The 11,414-nt window shown below is 52.7% G+C and overlaps 1 non-coding gene across 1 annotated transcript; it reads left to right on the top strand.

The window, feature by feature from the left end:
- The first annotated feature begins 9,010 nt into the window (after positions 1-9,010).
- LOC119924333 lies at positions 9,011-9,148 on the top strand. The gene has a single exon (XR_005449105.1). It is a non-coding gene; the product is annotated as a small nucleolar RNA SNORA7 (small nucleolar RNA).
- Positions 9,149-11,414: the final 2,266 nt, after the last annotated feature.

Genomic DNA, 11,414 nt, shown 5'->3' with positions numbered 1-11,414 from the left:
TAATGAGACCAAAATCCTGTTAAAAGCATCTCTGGACTGTTCCCTTTTACTATAAAGATCAGATAATGAAGCTGGAGAAAAGGACCATGCTCAGAAATTTGCACCAAATCAAAAAGAGTTTTCAGTCATTTTCAAATGTTCCAGTCAATTAGGTATTTGACTTGAAAATAGAACTTTGGTATCTCATCCCGGAACATAAAAGGGCACTAGTCCAAGATTAGTCCAAGACTGATCTCCTTGTCTTCTCTCCCAAACCCTGCCCTCTCCCTGACTTTCCCATCTCTGTTGACGGCACCACCATCCTTCCCGTCTCACAAGCCCGCAACCTTGGTGTCATCCTCGACTCCGCTCTCTCATTCACCTCTCACTTCCAAGCCATCACCAAAACCTGCCGGTCTCAGCTCCACAACATTGCCAAGATCCGCCCTTTCCTCTCCATCCATACCGCTACCCTGCTCGTTCAAGCTCTCATCCTATCCCGTCTGGACTACTGCATCAGCCTTCTCTCTGATCTCCCATCCTCGTGTTTCTCCCCACTTCAATCCATACTTCATGCTGCTGCCCGGATTGTCTTTGTCCAGAAACGCTCTGGGCATATTACTCCCCTCCTCAAAAATCTCCAATGTCTACCAATCAATCTGCGCATCAGGCAGAAACTCCTCACCCTAGGCTTCAAGGCCGTCCATCACCTCGCCCCCTCCTACCTCACCTCCCTTCTCTCCTTCTACAGTCCACCCCGCACCCTCTGCTCTACTGCCGCTAATCTCCTCACCGTACCTCGTTCTCACCTGTCCCGCCATCGACTCCCAGCCCACGTCATCCCCCGGGCCTGGAATGCCCTCCCTCTGCCCATCCGCCAAACTAGCTCTCTTTCTCCCTTCAAGGCCCTACTGAAAGCTCACCTCCTCCAGGAGGCCTTCCCAGACTGACCCCTTCCTTCCTCTCCCCCTCGTCCCCCTCTCCATCCTCCCCATCTTACCTCCTTCCCTTCCCCCCAGCACCTGTATATATGTATATACGTTTGTACATATTTATTACTCTATTTATTTATTTTACTTGTACATATCTATTCTATTTATTTTGTTAGTATGTTTGGTTTTTGTTCTCTGTCCCCCCCCTTTTAGACTGTGAGCCCACTGTTGGGTAGGGACTGTCTCTATATGTTGCCAATTTGTACTTCCCAAGCGTTTAGTACAGTGCTCTGCCCATAGTAAGCGCTCAATAAATACGATTGATGAAGTACAAATCGGCAACAGATAGAGACGGTCCCTACCCAACAGCGGGCTCACAGTCTAGAAGGGGGAGACAGACAACAAAACAAAACATATGAACAAAATAAAATAAATAGAATAGTAAATATGTACGAGCAAAATAGAGAAACCAATCTGTACAAACATATATACAGGTGCTGTGGGGCGGGGAAGGAGGTAGGGTGGGGGGATTCATTCATTCCATCGTATTTATTGAGAGCTTACTGTGCGCAGAGTGCTGTACTAAGCGCTTGGGATGTCAAGTTGGCAACATCTAGAAGACGGTCCCTACCCAACAGCGGGCTCACAGTCTAGAAGGGGGAGACGGACAACAAAACAATACATATTAACAAAATAAATCGAATAGTAAATGTGTACGAGCAAAATAGAGTAATCAATTTGTACAAACATATACAAACAAAACATATTAACAAACTAAAGTTAATAGAATAAATATGTACAATAAAATAAATAGAGTAATAAGTACGTAAAAACATATACATATATACAGGTGCTGTAGGTAGGGGAAGGAGGTAGGGCGGCGGGGATTCATTGCCTATCAAGCTTCGAATCGAGCAGAAACTCCTCCCTCTGGGCTTCAAGGCTGTCCATCCCCTCGCCCCCTCCTACCTCACCTCCCTTCTGTCCTTCTCCAGCCCAGCCCGCACCCTCCTCTCCTCTGCCGCCGCTCACCTCCTCACCAGGCCTCGTTCTCTCCCGTCCCCGCCGTCGTACCCCCTGGCCCCACATCTTCCCCCTGAGCTGGAATGTCCTCCCTCCGCACATCCGCCAAACTAGCTCTCTTTCCTCCCTTCAAAGGCCTTCCTTTGATTTTTCCTTTCATTTTTCCTCTCCTCCTCCCCTCCCCCCCCCATCACCGCCCCCCGGCCCTACCCTCTTCCCCTTCCAACAGCATGTGTATATATTTGTACATATTTATTACTCTATTTATTTTATTTGTACATATTATTACTCTATTTATATCAATGATGTGTATACAGCTATACTTCTATTTATTATGATGGTACTTGAACACCTGGCTACTTGTTTTGTTGTCCGTCTCCCCCATCTAGACCATGAGCCGTTGTTGGTAGGGAGCGTCTCTATCTGTTGCCCAATTTATGTACTTCCAAGCGCTTACATTTATTTATACATATTTATTACTCAATTTATTTATCAATGAAGTGTGTATATAGCTATACTTCTATTTATTATGATGGTATTGACACCTGCCTACTTGTTTTTGTTCTCCGTCTCACCCCCTTCTAGACTGTGAGCCCGCTGTTGGGGTAAGGACTGTCTCGAGATGTTGCCAACTTGGACTTCCCAAGCGCTTAGTACAGTGCTCTGCACACAGTAAGCGCTCAATAAATACTATTGATTGAATGAATGAATCCCCCGCCCTACCCCCTTCCCCTACCCCCAGCACCTGTATATATGTTTGTACGGATTGATTACTCTATTTTGCTCGTACATATTGACTATTCTATTTATTTTGTTAATATGTTTTGTTGTCCATCTCCCCTTCTAGATGGTGAGCCCGCTGTTGGGTAAGGACCGTCTCGAGATGTTGCCAACTTGGACTTCCCAAGTGCTTAGTACAGTGTTCTGCACATAGTAAGCACTCAATAAACATGATTGAATGAATGAACCACTGGAGATCTCTGAGGAGTAAGGAGCCAAGTGCGCGGGCGACGGCTGAGATAACATGTGCCCACCGTAAGGTTGGAAGATCCTAGATTAATCCCACCTGGCAGGCAGCCCCTTTCACAGGTTCTCTCCTCCTCAGATGGCTGTTCTTCCCACAACACGGATGTGGCTGTCGGAGCCTTGGGGGGCTTCCTGTATCACCTTGCGGACTCCTCGCCCGGCGGCCCTGAGCCTCGGGAGGGCCTCGCCCCGAGCAACTGGAGAGAAAGGAGGAGGCTCATGTGGGAAGGCCTCCTGGAGGAGGGTGAGCTCTCAGTAAGGGCCTTGAAGGGATGGAAGAGAGCGAGCTTGGCGGATGTGCGGAGGGAGGCCATTCCGGGCTGGGGGGACGACGCGGTGCCGGGGGGTTGACGGCGGGACGGGGCGAGAAGAAGGCCCGTGAGGAGGTGAGCGTGGGCAGGCAGGAGCAGAGGGTGCGGGCCTTGGCTGGAGAGGGAGGAGAAGGGAGGTGAGGGTAGCAGGGGGCGAGGGGATGGACAGCCTATGAAGCCGAAAATGAGGAGTTTCTGGCCTGTTGCGTAGGTTGATTGGTAGCCACTGGAGATTTTTTGAGGGAGGGGAGTAACATGCCAGAGCACTTCTAGACAAAGACAATCTGGGCAGCGGCATGAAGTATTGAGTACAGTGCTCTGCACACAGTAAGTGCTCAATAAATACGATTGATTGATTGATTTGATTGATGGCGGTGGTTATTCCGGATGGCCACCAAATCGCCAGGTGACTAAAGAATTATTCAGACAGCATGTGACTGCCGAAAGTTTTAATATAGTTTTAGTGGTAAGGCCGAAGTACCGAATCAGGGGGTAACGCACCCGGCGGGCTCATTTCCTTAAGGGAAAAAGGCCCCGAGTGCCCAATACAATGGCTTCTAGCGGACCCGGCCAGCAAATGACACCCTCGCAGCTTCTCCCGTCAGCAGCAAACGAGTGGAGTGCGGGGAATGGCCGTGGCTGGGGATTCCCCTGCAGCTGTTGGACACGGTAAGCAGAGGGAGCCCTCTCAGCTACTCCCGTCCCTTCCAAATAAACTGGTGCTTGGGGATCAGCTGAGGTCAAGGATTATCCTGCAGCTCGCGAGATCGGCCAGAAGAGGGCGTCTTCGCAGCTCCTGCCATCCCCCCCCCCGAATCAAATGGTGCTTGGGGATTGTCTGGGGTCGAGGATTCTCCTGCAGCTCGAGAGATCGTCCAGCAGAGGATGCCCTCGCAGCTCTTTCGATTTTACCCCCCACTCCGTACATGAGTGGAGCGTGGAGATCTGCTGGAGCTGGGGACCCTCCTGCAGCTTCTGGGCTCGGCCAACAGAGAGCGCTCTCGCAGCTCCTCCCGGCCCACCTCCCATTCAGTGGAGCGCGGGGATGTGCTGGGGCAAGGGCCCGTCCTGCAGTGCTCTGGGTGGGTCATCAGGGGGCGCCATCCCAGCTCCTCCCCTTCCCCCCAATTAACAGGTGCTTGGGGATTGGCTGGGGTTGGGGATTCTCCTGCAGCTCGCGAGCTCGCCCAGCAGAGGACGCCCTCGCAGCTCTTCCTATTTCCCACCCTCTCCTAAATTGAGTGGAGCATGGGCATCGGCTGGAGCCGGGGACTCTCCTGCAGCTCCTGGGCTCGGCCAGAAGCTGGCGCCCTCGCAGGTCCTCCCGTTCCCCCCCCCTCACCTTCAATGGGGCACGAATTGGTTGGGGCAAGGGATTTCCCTGCAGCTCGTGGGCCCGGCCAACAAATCGCTACATTGCTGTTTCTCCCGTCGCACCCAAATGAGTGGAATGTGGGGATTAGCTGTGGCCAAGGATTCCCATACAGTTCTTGGACACTATCAGCAGAGGGCGCCCTCGCAGCTACTCCCGTCCCCTCCAAATCAATTGGTACTTGGGGATCGGTTCAGGTCGGGGATTCAAATTCAGCTCGCGAGGTCGGCCAGCAGGGGGCGCTCTCGCAGGTTCAACAGTTCTCCCCAGTCAACTGGTGCTTGGGGATTTCGGGGATTGTCCTGCAGCTCGCGAGCTCGCCCAGCAGAAAATGCCCTCGCAGCTCCTGCCGTTTCCCGCCACCTCCTTAAATGAGTGGAGCGTGGGGATCGTCTGGAGCCAGTGACCGTCCTGCAGCTCCTGTGCTCGTCCATCATAGGGCACCCTAGCAGCTCCTCATGTTCCACCCCCCATTCATTGGAGAGTGGGGATTGGCTGGGGCAAGGGCCCGTCCTGCACTGCTCTGGGTGGGCCAGCAGAGGGCGCCATCGCAGCTCCTCCTGTTCTCCCCAATCATCAGGTGCTTGGGGATTGGCTGGGGTCGGGGATTCTCCCGCAGCTCGCGAGCTCGGCCAGCAGATGACGCCCTCTCAGCTCTTCCCGTTCCTCCCCTCCTCCTTAACTGAGTGGAACGTGGGAATAGGCAGGAGCCAGAGACCGTCCTGCAGCTCCTGGGCTCGGCCAACAGAGGACACCCTCGCTGCTCCTCCCTGCCTACCCCCTATTCAGTGGAGCACGGGGATTAGCAGAGGCCGGGGCAGGCCTGCAGGGCTCTGGGTGGGATACCAGAGGGCGTCCTCGCAGCTCCTCCCGTTCCCCCCATTCAACAGGTGCTTGGGGATCGGTTGGAATCGGGGACCCACCTGCAGGTCCTGGACTCGGCCAGAAGATAGGGCCCTCGCAGATCCTCCCTTCCCCCCAAATTCAGTGGGGCGCGGATTGGTTGGGGCAAGGGATTTCCCTGCAGCTCGCGGCCCTGTGTAACAGATGGTGCCCTCGCAGCACCTCCCGTCACCCCCAATTCAGTGGAGTGTGGGGATTGGCTAGGGCCGGGTATTCCCCTGCAGCTCTTCGACTAGGTCAGCAGATGGCGCCCTCTCAGCTTCTCCTGTCCCCTCCAAATCAACTGGTGCTTGGGGATTGGCTGAGGTCGGGGATTCTCCTGCAGCTCCCGAGGTCGGCCAGTAGAGGGTGTCATTGTAGCTCCTCCCGTTCCCATAATCAACTGGAGCTTGGGAATTGGCTGGGGTCGGGGATACAACTGCAGCTCGGAGGTCGGCCAGTAGGGGGCGCCCTGGCATCTCCACCTGGCCCACAACCCATTCAGTGGAGCGCGGGGATTGGCTGGGGTTGGGGCCCGTCCTGCAGGGCTACGAGTGGGCCAGCAGAGGTCTCCCTCGCCTCTCCTCCCATTCCCCCCAATCAACTGGTGCTTGGGGATTGGCTGGGTCCGGGGACTCTCCTGTAGCTCGCGATCTCGGCCAGCAGAGGACGCCCTCGCAGCTCTTCAAGTTTCCTCACCTCTCCTTAAATGATTGTAGCATGGGGATCTGCGGAAGCAGGGGACTGTCCTACAGCTCCTGGGTTCGGCCAATAGACGGCACCCTCGCATCTGTTTCCGGCCAACCCCTCTTTCAGTGGACCGCGGAGAATGGCTGGGGCCCGTGTCCGTCCTGCAAGGCTCTGCGTGGTCCAGCAGAGGGCACCCTCGCATCTCCTCCCATTCCCCCCAATCAGCTGGTGCTTTGGGAATGGCTGGGGTCGGGGATTCTCCTGCAGCTCCCGAGCTCGGCCAGCAGAGGACGCCCTCGCAGCTCTTACCGTTCCACCTCCTCCTTAAATGAGTGGAGCGTGGGGATCGGCTGAAGTCGGGGACCGTCCTGCTGCTCCTGTGTTCGGCAAACAGAGTGTGCCCTCGCAACTCCTCCCGGCCAACCCCCCAGTCAGTGGAGCGCGGGGATTGGCTGAAGCCGGGGCCAGTCATGCAGGTCTCTGGGTGGGCCAGCAGGGGGCGCCCTCCCAGCTCCTCCCGTTCCCCCTCAATCAACTGGTGCTTTGGGAATGGCTGTCGGGGATTCTCCTGCAGCTCCCGAGCTCGGCCAGCAGAGGACGCCCCCGCAGCTCTTCCCGTTTTCTCCCCTCTCCTTAACGGAGCTGAGTTTGGGGATCGGTTGAGTTGGGGACCCTGTTGCAAGTCCAGGGCTCGGCCAGCAGAAAGCGCCCTCGCAGGTCCTTCCGTCAGCCCCACATTCAGTGGAGCGTGGATTGGCTGGGCCTGGGGGCTGTCCTGAAAGGCTCTGGGTGGGCCAGCAGAGGGCGCCCTCGCAGCTCCTCCCGTTCTCCCCAATCAACTGGTGTTTGCCGATTGGCTGGGGTCGGGAATTCTCCTGCAGCTCGCGAGCTCAAGAGCTCAAGGTTCTCTATCACCTCGCCCCCTGCTACCTCACCTCCTTTCTCTCCTTCTACAGCCCAGCCCGCACCCTCTGCTCCTCTGCCGCTAATCTCCTCACCGTGCCTCGTTCTTGCCTGTCCCGCCGTCGACCCCCGGCCCACGTCATCTCCCTGGCCTGGAATGCCCTCCCTACCCACATCCGGAAGCTAGCTCTCTTCCTCCCTTCAAGGCCCTACTGAGAGCTCACCTCTTCCAGGAGACCTTCCCAGACTGAGCCCGCTCCTTCCTCTCCCCCTCGTCCCCCTCTCCATCCCCCCATTTTACCTCCTTCCCTTCCCCACAGCACCTGTATATATGTATATATGTTCGTACTTATTTATTACTTTATTCATTTATTTATTCATTTTACTTGTATATATCTATTCTATTTATTTTATTTGGTTAATATGTTTGGGTTTCTTCTCTGTCTCCCCCTTCTAGACTGTGAGCTCACTGTTGGGTAGGGACTGTCTCTATATGTTGCCAACTTGTACTTCCCAAGTGCTTAGTACAGTGCTCTGCACACAGTAAGCGCTCAATAAATACGATTGATTGATTGATTGATTGTTAGGGCTACAGCTAGGGCTACGGGTACAGTTAGGATTAAGGTTAGGGTTAAGATTAGGTTAGGTTTAGTGTTAGGGTTAGCGTTAAATTTAAATTTAGGAATAGGTTGAGGGTGAGGGCTAGACTTTGGATAAAGGTTATGGTTAGGGTTAAGGTTAGGTTTAAGGTTAGGATTAGGGTTAAGGCTGGGGTTAGGCATTGGATTGGAGTTATGTTTTCAGTTAAGATTAGGGTTAGGGTTAGGTTTAGGTCAAGGGTTGGGTTTAGGGTAAGTATTAGGCTAGTGTTCGGGTTAGGATTAGCATTAGGGTTAGAGTTAGCATCAGTGCTCGGATGAAGCCTATGCCTAGGCCTAGGGTTAGGGTTCAGGTTATGGCTATGGCAAGTGCTAGGGATAGGATTAAAGATGGTGATGGGGTCAAGTTTGGTGTTAACATTTGTGGGAAGAGTGCCCCATCTGTGAATTCACAACCTCCCTCCGCCTGAGCAACCCACAACAAGGAAACAGAACTGCTACACTACAAGGTTGCGGAACGGTAACTGTCAATCAATCACTCAATCAATCAGTCATATTTATTGAGCGCTTACTGTGTGCAGAGCACTGTACTAAGCGCTTGGGAAGTACAAGTTGGGAACATATAGAGACAGTCCCTATCCAAGAGTGGGCTCACAGTCTAAAAGGGGGAGACAGAGAACAAAACCAAACATACTAACAAAATAAAATAAATAGAATAGATATGTACAAGTAAAATAAATAAATAAATAAATAGAGTAATAAGAATAGAGTCCCAATCAGATAGACAACCTGGGAATACGAGAGGGCTAACCTGCATGAGGGGGCTCCTATTTTTAGTTATAGGCATCTAGACTGAGCCCTGCAGAGCCTACCCTGCTGATTAGAATTCGGACCCTTCCTTCGCCTGCTTGCTGTGCTACAGCTATGTGAGTATACCCAATAAAGAGGCAGAACTTATCACTCTGGCTCTATGTCTGGTCTTTGTCTCATCATCACCCAATCTAAAGAACGTGGAGCCTCCCTTTGGTCAGCGACCCCCACAACACTGACCTGGGGGTTTAGATTTATGGTCAGGATAAGCACTAGGGCTAGGGTGAGGTTCAGGTTTAGGGTTACTGTTAGGGTTAGGTTAGGGATTGTATTAGGGCTAGGGCTAGGGTTAGTTTTAAGATTAGGTTTTGGGTTAACATTAGTGATAGCTATAGGGTTAGAGTTATGGTTAATGTTAGGCATAGATTTAAGGTTAGGGTTGGGTTTAGAGTTAGGATTCGGATTAAGGTAAGAGTTACAGTTCACCTCTCAGGGTCGCACCTGGAGAGTTTCCAGTACTCTACCAGTCTCGACTGTGGGAGGGAGAGTCAAGCAGAGGCATATCCATTCCATTTCTAGCTTGGGCAGTGGCTAGCAAATGGAAGACAATCTGCTACAAGTCAAAACTTACTTGTGCTGGGCAGCAGGAGCACGGGAGAGAGTCGGGGGCGGACAGTCAGGTTTACTGTGTGGAGGAGGCAGTGGTAAACCGCTTCCTTATTTTTACCAAGAAATTCATTCATTTCATTCATTCAGTCGTGTTTATTGAGCGCTTACTGCGTGCAGAGCACTGTACTAAGCGCTTGGGAAGTACAAGTTGGCAACATATAGAGATGGTCCTTACCCAACAACGGGCTCACAGTCTAGAAGGGAGAGACAGACAACAAAACAAAACGTGTGGACAGGTGTCAAGTCATCAGAATAAATAGAAGTAAAGCTAGACGTACATCATTAACAAAATAAATAGAATAATAAATATGTACAAGTAAATAGAGTAATAAATCTGTACAAACATATATACAGGTGCCATGGGGAGGGGAAGGAGGTAGAGCATGGGGGATGGAGAGGAGGAGAGGAAAAAGGGGGCTCAGTCTGGGAAGGCCTCCTGGAGGAAGTGAGCTCTCAGTAGGGCTTTGAAGGGAGGAAGAGAGCTAGCTTGGCGGATGGGCAGAGGGAGGGCATTCCAGGCCCGGGGGATGATGTGGGCCGGGGGTCGATGGCGGGACAGGGGAGAGCGAGGTACGGTGAGGAGATTAGCGGCAGAGGAGCGGAGGGTGCGGGCTGGGCTGTAGAAGGAGAGAAGGGAGGTGAGGTAGGAGGGGGCGAGGTGATGGAGAGCCTTGAAGCCCAGGGTGAGGAGTTTCTGCCTGATGCGCAGATTGATTGGTAGCCCCTGGAGAGTTTTGAGTAGGGGAGTAATATGTCCAGAGCGTTTCTGGACAAAGATGATCCGGGCAGCAGCATGAAGTATGGATTGAAGTGGAGAGAGACACGAGGATGGGAGATCAGAGAGAAGGCTGATGCAGTAAGAGAAGGCTGATGCAGTAAGAGAAGGCTGATGCAGTACGAGAAGGCTGATGCAGTAGAGAAGGCTGATGCAGTAAGAGAAGGCTGATGCAGTAGAGAAGGCTGATGCAGTAAGAGAAGGCTGATGCAGTAAGAGAAGGCTGATGCAGTCGGGATAGGATGAGAGATTGGACCAGCAAGGTAGCAGTTTGGATGGAGAGGAAAGGGCGGATCTTGGCGATGTTGCTGAGCTGAGACCGGCAGGTTTTGGTGATGGATTGGATATGAGGGGTGAACGAGAGAGCAGAGTCGAGGATGACACCAAGGTTGCGGGATTGTGAGATGGGAAGGATGATAGTACCGTCTACAGTGATGGGAATGTCAGGGAGAGGGCAGAGTTTGGGAGGGAAGATAAGGAGTTCAGTCCTGGGCAAATTGAGTTTTAGGTGGCGGGCAGATATCCAGATGGAGATGTCCTGAAGGCAGGAGGAGACCCGAGCCTGAAGGGAGGGAGAGATAGCAGGGGCAGAGATGTAGATTTGTGTGTCATCAGCGTAGAGATGATAGTTGAAGCCGTGGGAGTGAATGAGTTCACCAAGGGAGTGAGTGTAGATAGAGAACAGAGGGGACCAAGAACTGACCCTTGAGGAACTCCTATAGTAAAGGGATGGGCGGGAGAGGAGGAGCCCTCAAAGGAGACTGAGAGTGAACGGCCGGAGAGATAAGAGGAGAACCAGGAGAGAATGGAGTCTGTGAAGCCAAGGTTGGATAGTGTGTTGAGGAGAAGGGGGTGGTCTGCAGTGTCTAAGGCAGATCGAGGAGGATTAGGACAGAGAGGATCCATTGGGTTTGGCAAGCAGGAGGTCATTGGTGACCTTCAAGAGGACAGTTTCGTTGGAGTGTAGGGGGAATAAGCCAGATTGGAGGGGGTCGAGGAGACAGTTGGTGTTGAGGAATTCGAGGCAGCGGGTGTAGACGACTCGTTCAAGGAGTTTCGAAAGGAATGGTAGGAGGGAGATAGGGCGATAATTAGAAGGGGAGGTGGGGTCAAGAGAGGTTTTTTTAGGATGGGGAGACGTGGGCATGTTTGAAGCAGAGGGGAAGGAACTAGTGGAGAGTGAGCAGTTGAAGATAGAAGTTAAGGAGGGGAGGAGGGAAGGGGCGAGACATTTCATAAGATGAGAGGGAATGGGGTCAGAAGCACAGGTGGCTGGAGTAGCACTTGAGAGAAAATCTCTATGAATACACTACCAGAACGACTGCAGTTGGAGGTGGGGCATTCTGGGAGAGGTGTGTCCATGGCGAACGCACCTATGGGTCGAATATGACTCAACAGCATAAGATAACAAGACCTAGATCTAGGTTTAGTGTAGGGTTCGGA

Source organism: Tachyglossus aculeatus, unplaced genomic scaffold (genome assembly GCF_015852505.1).
Source record: "Tachyglossus aculeatus isolate mTacAcu1 unplaced genomic scaffold, mTacAcu1.pri scaffold_96_arrow_ctg1, whole genome shotgun sequence".
Lineage (NCBI taxonomy): Eukaryota > Metazoa > Chordata > Mammalia > Monotremata > Tachyglossidae > Tachyglossus > Tachyglossus aculeatus.
The sequence above is the reverse complement of the archived record's forward strand: the minus strand, read 5'-3'. Positions and strand labels throughout refer to the sequence as shown.